The sequence below is a fragment of the Balaenoptera physalus genome (assembly GCF_965194825.1).
Source record: "Balaenoptera physalus genome assembly, chromosome: 4".
Lineage (NCBI taxonomy): Eukaryota > Metazoa > Chordata > Mammalia > Artiodactyla > Balaenopteridae > Balaenoptera > Balaenoptera physalus.
This window is the reverse complement of record NC_138891.1, coordinates 53,140,771-53,155,392: the sequence shown is the minus strand read 5'-3', so window position 1 is coordinate 53,155,392 and position 14,622 is coordinate 53,140,771. Positions and strand designations below refer to the sequence as shown.

General features: G+C 38.3%; 1 long non-coding RNA gene across 1 annotated transcript; it reads left to right on the top strand.

Annotated features, from left to right (window-relative positions):
• The first annotated feature begins 5,051 nt into the window (after nucleotides 1-5,051).
• On the top strand, nucleotides 5,052-10,235 carry LOC309659398. Its single transcript, XR_014262781.1, has 2 exons — nucleotides 5,052-7,929; nucleotides 7,982-10,235. It is a non-coding gene; the product is annotated as an uncharacterized lncRNA (long non-coding RNA).
• Nucleotides 10,236-14,622: the final 4,387 nt, after the last annotated feature.

The following is a 14,622-nucleotide window of genomic DNA, read 5'->3' as shown; positions in this document are numbered from 1 at the left end:
TTCTAGAATTTTGCTATAAGTCAAAGCAAAAGTTTTTGGAGCCAAATGGCAAAGATAACTGGAATTTTTTTAAAAATAGGATTGTCATACCATACTATCCACAGGTACAAAAAACACCATGGCTTTGTTTGAATACCCTACTTCAAAATCTCAATAACTGGCAAACTCCTACTCTTCTTTAGAGACTGAATTATTCAGGTGCCCTTCTCTGTCACAGCATCACCAATCATCAACAGATAACATTTACTACTCTATCTATGCAAACCTACCAGCAGAGGTTGGGAGGAAGTCTTCCAGTAGCATGGCAACAAACCGCTGGGGGAGGCATCAGAGTGGTCCATCAGTCTTCCAAACTTATACTGAGAACCCAGTAGACTAAGCTCTCAATCTGCTTGATATTAGGAATACTGAGCTAAACACCACTGTCCTCCTGTCTTAGTAATTCAGGCTTCTATAAAAAAAAAACACAGAGTGGGTGGTTTATTAACAGAAATTTCTCACAGTCTGGAGGCTGGAAGTCTGAGAACAGAGTGCCAGATTGGTTCAGTGACCTCTTCTAGATCACAGATTTTTCTTCGTATCCTCACAAGGCAAAAGGGTCAAGGGAGTTCTCTGGAGCTTCTTGTATAAGGGCACTAATCCCATTCATGAGGTCTTCACCTTCATGGCAATCACCTGCCAGATATCCCACTTCCTAATACCATCACATTGGGCATTGGGATTTCAACATAATGAATTTTGGGAAGACACAAAGAAATTTTGGGAAGAAACAAAAGGGAAACATTCCCTTTCATGGAGTTCAGATAGAGTGAGGGAGATAGATGGTAATGGGCTACAAAAGCATAGAGTACAGCCTTGGGCATGGATCAGGGCAGGAAGGGAATCAGGAGCAATAAAGTATCCAGTGTTAGGGCAGGCATGGTGCTGGGGAAATTAGAAGCATATACCATAACACAGATAATTAGTTGGTTTGAGGGTGTGCTGAGAGCAGGTAGCAGGACCTCCGTCTCTCAGGTAAGGCTCAGGGGCCCATTCCCTGTCAAAGTAACTCTTTACGAGGCAGGCATCCATTTACCAACTGATGAACAACAAAATAAGAATGGGATGGGCAGAAGTCAAATTACCACTAACACACTGCACCCCCAAATTCCAGAGCCTTTCAAGAACGTAGTTTATGTCATTATGCTCTCAAGCAGTAACATGGTAACTTACTACAGCTATAGCTATAGCTATTGCTCCATTGACATTAGCTTTGGGAAAGAACTGCAGAGGATAAGAATTACGAGGATAAGAACTGCAGAGGATAAGAATTACCAACAAAGATAAAGGTAAAAATAATTTTTGCATTCATTATACTTCTAAGAATTTGTTTGCAGACCTGCCAAGTCATAAGCTACTGTAAGAAAACAACTGACTATTTGGCAAAAGATTATAAAATATTCGAAATATATAAATAATATTCTAATGGTTCTTGAAAGAAAATCATCTATGCTAATGATAAAGAAAAAAGGAGAAATGAAGGAAACAATAGCACAGATCAATAAAACTAAAAGCTGGTTCTTTGAGAAGATAAACAAAATTGATAAACCATTAGCCAGACTCAGAAAGAAAAAAAGGGAGAAGACTCAAATCAATAGAATTAGAAATGAAAAAGGAGAAGTTATAACTGACACTGCAGAAATACAAAGGATCATGAGAGATTAATACAAGCAACTACATGCCAATAAAATGGACAACCGGGAAGAAATGGACAAATTCTTAGAAAAGCACAACCTTCTGAGACTGAACCAGGAAGAAAGAGAAAATATAAACAGACCAATCACAAGCACTGAAATTGAAACTGTGATTAAAAATCTTCCAACAAACAAAAGCCCAGGACCACATGACTTCACAGGCGAATTCTATCAAACATTTAGAGAAGAGCTAACACCTATCCTTCTCAAACTCTTCCAAAATATAGCAGAGGGAGGAACACTCCCAAACTCATTCTGTGAGGCCACCATCACCCTGATACCAAAACCAGACAAACATGTCACAAAGAAAGAAAACTACAGGCCAATATCACTGATGAACATAGATGCAAAAATCCTCAACAAAATACTAGCAAACAGAATCCAACAGCACATTTAAAGGAACATACACCATGATCAAGTGGGGTTTATCCCAGGAATGCAAGGATTCTTCAATATACGCAAATCAATCAATATGATACACCATATTAACAAACTGAAGGAGAAAAACCATATGATCATCTCAATAGATGCAGAAAAAGCTTTCCACAAAATTCAACACCCATTTATGATAAAAACCCTCCAGAAAGTAGGCATAGAGGGAACTTATCTCAACATAATAAAGGTCATATATGACAAACCCACAGCCAACATCATTCTCAATGGTGAAAAACTGAAACCATTTCCACTAAGATCAGGAACAAGACAAGGTTGTCCACTCTCACCACTATTATTCACCATAGTTTTGGAAGTTTTAGCCACAGCAATCAGAGAAGAAAAAGAAATAAAAGGAATCCAAATCGGAAAAGAAGAAGTAAAGCTGTCACTGTTTGCAGATGACATGATACTCTACATAGAGAATCCTAAAGATGCTACCAGAAAACTACTAGAGCTAATCAATGAATTTGGTAATGTAGCAGGATACAAAATTAATGCACAGAAATCTCTTGCATTCCTATACACTAATGATGAAAAATCTGAAAGAGAAATTAAGGAAACACTCCCATTCACCACTGCAACAAAAAGAATAAAATACCTAGGAATCAACCTACCTAAGGAGACAAAAGACCTGTATGCAGAAAACTATAAGACACTGATGAAAGAAATTAAAGATGATACCAACAGATGGAGAGATATACCATGTTCTTGGATTGGAAGAATCAGCATTGTGAAAATGACTATACTACCCAAAGCTATCTACACATTCAATGCAGTCCCTATCAAACTACCAATGGCATTTTCACAGAACTAGAACAAAAAATTTCCCAATTTGTATGGAAACATGAAAGACCCCCGAATAGCCAAAGCAATCTTGAGAAAGAAAAATGAAGCTGGAGGAATCAGGCTCCTGGACTTCAGACTATACTACAAAGCTACAGTAATCAAGACAGTATGGTACTGGCACAAAAACAGAAATATAGATCAATGGAACAGGATAGAAAGCCCAGAGATAAACCCATGCACATATGGTCACCTTATTTTTGATAAAGGAGGCAAGAATATACAATGGAGAAAAGACAGCCTCTTCAATAAGTGGTGCTGGGAAAACTGGACACTACATGTAAAAGAATGAAATTAGAACACTCCCTAACACCATACACAAAAATAAACTCAAAATGGATTCAAGACCTAAATGTAAAGCCAGACACTATAAAACTCTTAGAGGCAGAACACTCTATGACATAAATCACAGCAAGATCCTTTTTGACCCACCTCCTAGAGAAATGGAAATTAAAACAAAAATAAACAAATGGGACTTAATGAAACTTAAAAGCTTTTGCACAGCAAAGGAAACCATAAACAAGACGAAAAGACAACCCTCAGAGTGGGAGAAAATATTTGCAAATGAAGCAACTAACAAAGGATTAATCTCTAAAATTTATAAGCAGCTCATGCAGCTCAATATCAAAAAAAAAAAAAAACCCAATCCAAAAATGGGCAGAAGACCTAAATAGACATTTCTCCAAAGAAGATATACAGATTGCCAAGAAACACATGAAAGAATGCTCAACATCATTAATTATTAGAGAAATGCAAATCAAAACTACAATGAGGTATCACCTCACACCAGTCAGAATGGCCATCGTCAAAAAATCTGCAAACAATAAATGCTGGAGAGGGTGTGCAGAAAAGGGAACCCTCTTGCACTGTTGGTGGGAATGTAAATTGATACAGCCACTATGGAAAATAGTATGGAGGTTCCTTAAAAAACTAAAAATAGAACTACCATACAACCCAGCAATCCCACTACTGGGCATATACCCTGAGAAAACCATAATTCAAAAAGAGTCACGTACCAAAATGTTCATTGCAGCTCTATTTACAATAGCCAGGACAATGGAAGCAACCTAAGTGTCCATTGACAGATGAATGGATAAAGAAGATGTGGCACATATATACAATGGAATATTACTCAGCCATAAAAAGAAACGAAATTGAGTTATTTGTAGTGAGGTAGATGGACCTAGAGTCTGTCATACAGAGTGAAGTAAGTCAGAAAGCGAAAAACAAATACCGTATGCTAACACATATATATGGAATCTAAAAAAAACGGTTATGAAGAACCTAGGGGCAGGACAGGAATAAAGACGCAGACCTACTAGAGAATGGGCTTGAGGACAGGGGGAGGGGGAAGGGTAAGCTGGGACAAAGTGAGAGAGTGGCATGGACTTATATATACTACCAAATGTAAAATAGATAGTTAGTGGGAAGCAGCCAAATAGCACAGGGAGATCAGCTCGGTGCTTTGTGACCACCTAGAGGGGTGGGATAGGGAGGGTGGGAGGGAGACGCAAGAGGGAGGGGATATGGGGATATATGTATATGTATAGCTGATTCACTTTGTTATAAAGCAGAAACTAACACACCATTGTAAAGCAATTATACTCCAATAAAGATGTTAAAAAAAAAAAGGAGAGAAGATGGGAAGAATGTGGATGTGCCATGTTAAGGGTAGAAAAGAAAAGGAGAAAAAAAATAAAAGGAAGGTAATAGCAGAAAATAGAGAGACAAGGAGTAAAAAGAAATACCTCTGCACTTCCCTTTTCTAAACCATCTGTGGTTTCCAAAACGTCTGTGCACCACTGGGTACTGTATTTTTCTGCCTCACAGTAAACATGGTTGTGGCCATAGAATGGGGAAGGGGAGTTCTCAGGATTCCTTCATTGTGACCAAAGAGGTCTGCCCCTTCAGCATGATGTTCATTCACCCTCCTGATGATGATGTGATACAAGAGATGATTGCTGAAGGATGCAGCAGCCCATAAAACTAGATAGATATAGATAGATGATAGATAGATAGATAGACAGACAGACAGACAGACAGACAGACAGACAGACAGACAGATAGATAGATCCCAATAATACAATGCTAAATTCTGGGTCACCATATTCCCCAAGTGAAAAAAAAAAAAAATTAATGTACTTCTTGTACACTGTTAGCTGTAAAATATACAGATTTCAGTCCTTCACTCTTCCAAACTACATACCCAGATAAACTGATGTGAGTATTATACAGAAATATAGTGCTTGGGTTTCGAGATCCCTTTCTGTGAAGTTCAAAGGTTTATTATTTCCAAGTTAAATAAACTCAGCAGAGACAACCATAATAATCACACCTAGTAATAGCTAATATTTATTTGATTTACTTATCCTTATGTGTCACACTCTGTGCCAAGCACTTTATCTATATTCTCCCTAGACCTCCAAATGCTCCAAAGGTAGAGCTATCCTTACCTTTCTTTATAAATAAGGGAACTGAGGCATAGAGAGGACAAATGACAGATGGTGAAGCTGGAATTCACAGATAGACCCTCTGACTGTAAGCCTATACTCTGAATCACTCCACTTCCTGACTCCACTAGAGGATTCTACCTTCAGCTCTGCTGTATTCAACAGTACCCTACATTCATATAGAGCTTAGTAGTGTATAAAATACCCTTTCAGACTTTGACTCACTTGATCCTCACAACTACTTTGTGAAACAGGCAAGGATATGTCGTCTTCCCCATTTCATGGGTAAAAACTGAGCTAGGTTAAGCAGCTTCCACCAATCATTAATATATGGCAAAGTTAGGACAGGACTTATATGTACATCATCCAACTCTAAATGCAGTGCACTATCCACTGCATCAAGCTCTTCTTCATCTGACTTCTTCTAGGAACAACCAAGATTTGACTTCACAGTGTTAAATTACTTGTTGAGGACTAAAAAAATTAAGGATCAGAGAAAGAGATATAACGCCTGTCAATTGCCTTAAATTATCGCCCCCTCCCATCCCCTGCAATCTCCTAGATTTAAATAGCAATCCCTATATAATAGGGAGCTGTAAATTTGCCTATTTTGCATTTGACAAAAGAGGTTTTTGCTGAAACATTACTTGAAGGTCCAGAATTTAACTATATACCATTGAGTTACTATAATTATTTGAAGCAATGTTAAATCAAAGTATTTGAAATCACCCTTTAATCACAATTAGCTCAAAAAACAAATATGGTTTTCAAGATACTCCAGGTGTTCTGACTTTGCTTTGATAAACATTGAACCAAAGACCAAGGAAGAGTTTTGTTCACTTTGCAGTTTCCTCCTTCAGTGCCCCTTGTCTCCTTCTGCATCTTATTGTGAGTTCTTATTTCAATTTATTTGTTTAGGAGTTCCAGGTGAATTTCTTTGATGGAGATTTTCATATGTGGATGTCTTAGAGCTTCTCCACTGTTAATTCCCAAGATTCTTTCCCATGTCAGACTTCCTATTTCCTACTGTTTATCTTTTTAGGTCCTACACCTTCAGCCTTAACACCACTCACTCCACCCCTTGTGGTCCAGCTCAGCTCCAATAAATCTGACTTCAAAGTGAGACGCTGACCCCCAAATCCTCCTTTCTTGCTCTCCCCAAAGACATAAATGTGCAGGTCCTTTTCCTTTCAAGGGTTTTACTGCTAATCACAGAGGGAAACTAAGAGTAGTACAACACACAATGTCATTCTAATTACTTATCTAAAGCTCCTGATTTCCCTCTGAGGTAGCAAACTGAAGCCTCCATGTGCCCTCTGCTAAACAAAGTATAGCAGTAATTCTGGGAAGATTAAAAGAAAAAAACACTGATCCCTTAAGTCCATTGCTATCCTAGCTGCCTGAAGATTGCTCTTTTGCCAGCCCAACTCAAATATCACCATCTAATCATTCCTGAGCAGAGACTGGGCCTCCTACTTGCCCTGCCCTCTGCCCTTGCCCAGCTTTTTGCATACTACCAATAATAGTACTGTTACAGACTGAATGTTTGTGTCCCTCCCAAATTCATATATCGAAACCTAATCACCAATGTGATGATATTTGGAGATGGAAACTTTGAGAGGTGATATGGTCATGAGGGTGGAGTCTTCACAAATGAGATTCGTGCCCTTATAAGAGAGATCCCAGGAGACAGTTGTCTGTGAATGAGGAAATAAGCCCTCACCAAACACTGAATCTGTAAGTGCCTTGATCTTGGGCTCCCCAGCCTCCAGAAGTATGAGGAAAAAAAATTCTGTTGTTTAAGCTACCCAGTCTATGGTATTTTTGTTATAGCAGCCAGAATAGAATAAGACAAGTACTACATAATAAGTACCTCCTTTCTCACATTCAAATCAATGTTCAGGAATTCCTCTCTCTTTCTCTTAAGCCAGTGGTACAGCTACCATGTTGCTGCAAGACATAGCTCAGGGTCAACAAGGTGTGAGGATGACCATTTCAGGTCCGACATGCCCCCTTCTCTGGGCTTCCTGTTCTGATATGTCACACATCCCAATGAAACCTAAGAATGGAGATGCCACTGAGGCACTTTGGGGCACCCTCTCTGTGCAAAGCTCACACCAACCCCTCTGCCATTGATGGCTGCCTTCCACACTATCGCCACTGATGCTTTCTCCCTCATCCTCTTCCAAGGAAGAAGAGGTCTCTTCCTCCCTTCTTGCCCATGGAATGGGCAGATCACCTGATATCTTTAGATCCAGGCCTCCCCACTTGACCCGTGGCCTCGGCCCAGAACTTCTCTAGACATCTGGGAGCCAAGGCTCCCTGAGGAAGTGCTAATGGATGTCAGCTAGACCCCTGGCAGTTGGCAAAATTCCTTTGGATTCTTTCCTCAGTAATGGTTCCTCTCTCTAGATTTGGAAGTACTATTTTAAAAATGAAATATAAAATAGACAGAGATGCATTGGTGGGTAGATACATAGATAGATAGATAGATAGATAGATAGATAGATAGATAGATAGATAGATAGATAGATAGGTAGGTAGATAGATACGTAGGTAGATAGATAGATAGAGAGAAAAAACAACCAAAAAATAAGCGATACATGCTTCTTTGACTCAGAGGCAAATTTGTATGACTAAAGTCCCACAGGCAGAAGGACATTAGATCAGATCACATTAAATACCCCCAACTACCCTCCCTCAACCACTTCCCTCATAAACAGATTAAGTATGAGCAATTTATCAGGGGAGCAGTTTGGCTGGGGCGGCAGTGCAGGAAGACAATGAAAGACTTATAAACAAAGAAGGATAAGTACTGCCAGAGAGTCAAGTGCAACTAATCTTCTCTCTCATTTTCTCCTTTCCATCTGTAGCACAAACCACAAATAATCAAGTACTGTCTTGAAGAGAATGACTGTTACCTGGAAAGGAACCTAATAAAGCATTCATTGTCAGCATTATGCACTGCAGACTTTACCGTAATCAGGTCAAGAAAGTGCCATTACATGAGCGTGGAGATCATTTTACTTTATAGAATCATTCTTTCTTGTGACTGTGCGTAATGAGATTTACCTGATGCTGTCAAGGCTGGGGGGTGCTCAGGAGTATTAAGAATAAAGCCCTTTTGTTCAAAGAACTAAGGCAATTCTCCCTTTCCAATGTTTTTATGATTTGGGTTAGAATTGGCAAAGTTAAAACAACAGAAGACCTAGAAACCTCCCCTCCAAGAACAGACAGTTGGAATCAATACATTTTCCTGAAATATCTTGTCAAGCGTGGTATTAAAGAGACTATCTCCAGGACTGTATGCATTTGACTATCTCTTCATAAAAAAGGTCAGTATGCTAATAACGTCATGTGCCTTCTATTTTCCTTTCAGTGTACAGATTTTCTCTTCCCCACTATGGGACTCAAAGACAAGCTTACCTGATGTCCTTAAAGCAACCCTGGTTCTACTGTTTTACAACAAAATCTCTAGTGCAAATATGTGTGTGCATGTGTTTGTATGTGTCTGTTTGCATGTGTATGGGTGTGTGTGAGAGAGAGACAGGGAGTGAGAGAGAGAGAGGATGTGTTTGAGCATTGGAATGTGCATCTAGAATTTTATCCTTCATCTTTGTTTTTCATAGCATCATTTACATCACAAAAACAGCAAACTGGCATAAGTTTCAAACATACAAACTTGCTGATAGTTTTCTGCAAAGGGACAATGGCAGGATCAGAGAGATACCTCTTGCTCCAAATACAATTTAACATTTTGAAATATGATTTACTTTCTGGACTACAGCCAGGCAATTACCATTGGCAAATATTTCAAGTGGGAGAAATGAAGTGGTTGCTACTAGTCCCATAATTTGGAATTGCTGCTAACAGATTTTATATATCATCAACTTTTCTGCTATTCTTTTTTAGAAGATACAATAAAGTCTTAATATTTCTGCATTTCAAGCTTAGTGTCAGCTTTGCTGATGCTTGAGACAAAACTGTGTAAGTGGCTCCCTCTGGTGCTGCTACTAGCATTAGTTTTGGGGTTTTTTGGGTTTTTTTTGTTTGTTTGTTTGTTTTTAATATTCACAGCCATAGATGTAAACCAGATTAGCTGCTGGGAAAGGTAAGTAGAAGCCCTGAAGGCCTGCATCACTAGAATTGTCTCTTGGAATACAATTCCACTTGGAATAAAATTAGATGAAGGGTGACATCCTTTATGATATGGGAATAGACACAGTTTCTTCCTTGGCCTTTTTCCTTCACTTCATATACACCAAAGAGATCTGCAAAAGGTAAAAGAAAAGTCATGTTCACTAAACCCTGGCCAGATACCCCCATCCTTGTTCCTGAAATTCTAATGCCCCAAGAAACTTCTTAAGTACTTCTAACAGACCTCCATGCGACCATCAATTCTCTAGCCCTGGATTCCACTTTGACTTGTGGCCTACATAGTAGTGATTGGAGCAAACATGGGGTCATAAATAGTCTGTTGCAAGAGGCAACTGAGGGCTCCAGAACAGCATCTCTTAATGGCAGTGGGAAAGAAGCTAGCAGAATCTCCTTTCATGGCTGCGATCCACAGCTGTCTCCAATGACTGCTCTTTCAATACAAGTCCTACCCACAGACAGCCAATGGTTGAAGTCTAGGCTCCTAGGTCAGTCTCCACATTGTAATGCAATGGTGATTAGTCAAAGGCAATCTGCAATCTTCAGGCTCTCCCATGTTGATCTTGTCCTCCTTTCTCTCCAAGAGGCAGTACATCCTCCCTGATACATTTCTCTAAAGCACAGCATAGCTTCCACCATCAGCCAGAATGTTAATGCATTATCACTCTGTACACTGAGAAAACAAGTGACCATATGTAGCCTATGCCAGCGAAGCTCTAACTGTGAAGAACAATGGCTCTGAGTCAACAACAGAATTAAACTACTCCCTCTTGTGAAGCTCTTCTGAATATTTTAAGTGTTGCCTTGAAAGTGTGGGATTATGTGCAAGCAAAAACATTAGCTTAATGCAATTTTTTGGTACAGAATATGCCAGAGTTTAAAAATCAGAAATGAAATGCAGAAAATAACTTTGGGATAAATTTAATTTTTTTTCATGTGTGATTAAAACATGATTGAAGAGGCATACTTTATGTATAATTAAAGTTGCTTTGTAATTAAGAGATTTAAGCATGTATAGAAAATGATACAGCTTAGTTTGGAGATTTTACAAAGGCGCCTATTAAACACTCACTCCCTAGCAAGCCTGACTCAAATGTTTTCACATTCTAATGCTGATAGAGTCCTTGAATTTTTTTGAAGCTGCCAATTTCACCATTTCTAAATGCTTTACCCTTCCTTCCATGAGCTTGTAAAATAAAAACAGCACTATCTTCCTTGCATTAGCCAAAACAATGATGTAGAACACTCTATGGCCTAATTTCAAAGGCTCCAGAGGCAAAAAGAAAGATTCCCTGAATGTCTGAGACCGGGGCTGACTTAGCTTTGCCTTCTCTACTATGCCTAGCACTGTGTCTAACCTGCTGCATAAAAAAATATGTATCAAATGCCTATTACTGAGTAAGCAGAGAGTGTGTTTGTATATATTTGTGGAGGGTTATCATGGTAATAAGAACACTTTTGGACGTTTTTTATGTGCCAGACAAAGGTGCTATAATACATTATTTCATCTAATCCCACAACAGCCCTATGAAGTTGACAACATCAACCCTTTTGGACAGATACATAAGCTAAATTAAAGAAAGTTTGAAGACTACAAAGAATAATGCATTTTGTACTACCTTGGCAACAGGATCACCTTTGGGACTAAAGAGTGGGGCAGAATAAGTTCATTTTCCTCAGTCTTGTTAATTTTTTGCCCCTTTCCCATGCCCCAGTTCCTCAATCCCCCACCCTCTCCAAGGATTGCCTCTTGGACTCTCTAGAACCCTAAAGCATTCTTCTGGTAAGCACCTGGCATGAACAGAGGCTTCATCTCACTGGAAATGGTCCTAGTTTAAACTGATCTTCCAGGCCTTCCTCATCAATACCTGTCTATTTTTTATTTCATCCATTTTAGCCAAGTATCACATGGGGGAGGGAAAAATTCAGACAAACATATTTGTACTAGAGTGTTAGTTGCTGACATTCATAGTTAGGAGGCTTTTGCAATAGTCCCAAGGTACAATGGAACATTTTTAATTTGAGTTTTGGTTTTCGATACAGAAAGGGAACCACAGAATATACTGCAGGGATCAGGAGTCATGGGTACAGGGGTGGGAGGCAGGGGAGAAATAAGATTCATGAGGATAAGAAAAACATAAACAGACTGATAGATGGATGCTGGGTTAATCTTCCCAGCGGCCAGGAACACATTTCCTAGTGTCTCTCCCCTTTCTCATCTAAAGAGTATATGGAATATTAATAACCTTTCCAAGAAAAGTACTTGTTTCTTCTCATACTTTCTGATATCAGGCAGTCATCTACAATTTTCAATTAAATCAGATAGATAGATACATAAGCAGACAGGTAGATAGATAATAGATATACACACACACACACATATATAAAACTGTTTTTGCAAGCTTAAGTATAGCAGATTTAAAGCATATTGCAAACTTAAATATGCTCTTTATATTCTATCTCCCTGATAGAGGTTTCCATTCCAGTGATTATGCCCTCTTTCTGCCCTATACCAGCATCACTTCACTCTCTTGTTCTTTATGGGTTTGCAAGGTACAGACAGGACCCAGGAGGAGAGGTGGTTCTGTGAAGCCCCATGCTTCTTTAGAGTTTTAGAGAAGACTGGTGAGGGAATGACATTCTAAATTGAATACCAAGACTATTCCCAGCGTATTTCTGACTGGCAGAGTCGTAATGCACCGATTCGTGAGAAATTATGACCATGTTTATGGAGTTCTGTAGAAAACATGCTCATGCTCTTCTGACTGATTCCGTCCTTGTTCCCTGGGTGCTGGTATTCTACTCACTGATTCACAAAATGAGCTGCTGTTTTTACAGAGTGGATTCAAGGAAAGTCAGGAGAGACATGTTGACTTTCTGTGAAATTTAGTAGAAACTGAGGAATGTATCTCACTTGAAACTGCACCTCCTAGACCTTAGAAATGTTACAATTTTTTAAGTGATGATGAGGATGATTGCTGGGTATTAAAAGGCAGATTAGCACCAACTAGAGACTCTCTCCCTTAAGCAAATGGGACATTTCAATGATAAGTGTCCTATAATCAGCAGATCTGGAAGGACTGAGTCAAGCATTATATTGAAAGGGAGCTTGGGAAAGAAGGTATGTTTGGAGAGGCAGAGTGTTTCTAGTACTTCCTGGGGAGAGGGTACCCAGGTTAGAAAACAGTATCTAGGCAGGCTATGATAAGAATCTCCTCTTTTGATGACAAACAATCAAAATCTCAAATGGATTTGTTATCAATCACTTATATGCATAAACACATACTCAGAAAGTCATATTTTCCATTTTAAATAATTTAATTTGCTTTCTGGTAGAAATGAGTTTCTTCTTATATGAGTAATATGAACCAGTTTTTCCAAGGACCTGTTTATCTCAGGATAAGTATATAATTTATATTTCTGATCTGCATAGGTCCTAAGCCAAACTACTGAACATGGAATGAGATGCATTTTCTCAATGAGTACATTTCTTTCTTTTCTACAGTAACATTTCTGTGGATTGGTATGTTTTTTGGTTTTGGTTTTGCTTTTTTCCTTTTGAAAAAGTCTACAATGACCAGTTATCTCTGTAACATGTCCTATTCTTAATTTTTACTGCTTTTGTTCAAGCAGTGCTTTACTTCCTCTTCTTCTCCATTCAATCATTCATATCCCAATCTCCTTCAAGTAACACTTTCTTCACTAAGCCTTCCTAAAAATAAAACTCTCTTCTTTCTATCTTCTGGCAATTATTGCCTATACTTCTAAACTAATAATTCTATAATCACAGATATACATCATATATGATTCTGGTATATGTATTACTGTCCTGTGTGTAAAACTGATGCATGAAAATTACATGAAGATTGGGATGTTCCAGTCCAAGTTCTATCATTGTATGTACTGAGCAAGTCATTTCTTATCTCAGCCTCAGTTTTGCCACCTGCAATCTAAGAAGGTTGCCCTATAATTGCCTAAAACAACCATTATGGCCCATCCAGTTTCTCAGCTGGAAATACCACTGAATATTTATTGAGAGCTGTAAAAATGAATTGTTCTCTTTTTAAAACATGTTTTACAGATCATCTGGGGTCAAAAATTGTGATTTTCCCTTTTAGTCATAAAATAGTGATTGCAATGTAAATACAATCTCAACATCCTATTTTATGGTCTAAGACTCTACCATTAAATAATATTCTCCATGTTAAATACTAGTATCTTGAATATTTTTCTTATGGATAAATGGTCCTACATAGAGGATTAAAATAATTAATTATTCAATAAAAATCTACTTTCTTGCAGCAATATTATATCTCTATCTTACATATTCCATGCTTTAATTATTTTAAAAGAGAGCTTCCAGAATATGTAGTTTAAAAAAATAGGGAAAGGTTTCTTCATGCTGTATAAATCAACTCACTTTTATGGCAAAATGGGTAGGTAAGAGGCAACATCATGTTTTCTTTGTGGTGACTACAGCTACAATGAGAGAAAAGAGAGTGGGACACCTTTGGAGAGCTTGTTATTCATCAGAAAGTAAGTACCCAGCTTTCTGACCACTTAAGAGCAGTGGCAATTTTCAAATACAATACAGAGAAGAATCACTGTTGTCTGTGGAATTGCACAGTAAGAACTGTCAAGATATATCCACAAATAGTAGCATCTGACTGATCCAAGCCAAGACTCCTCTTCCTTTTATTCATATTTTTTAAAATCAGTAGTATGGGGTTGAGTAATGATAAAACAAAAATTAAAAAAGAAACTTCATTTTTACCTGCTAATTTTCTCCTGCTTTTTACTGATGACTCTTTTTTTAAGCAGAACATTTATATATAGTGATAGTTAATTCCTTGTGGAAGTTTTCTTTGTTCTTGATGGAAAATGCATTATCTCCTTGCCTCCTCCCACTTCTACATCCTTTATTTGGCTTTGATTTATTCAATAATCTTTCCATACCAGTATGTTGGAGAAGAAGGGTCTTCAGTTTTAACTCTGTTCTTTTGAAA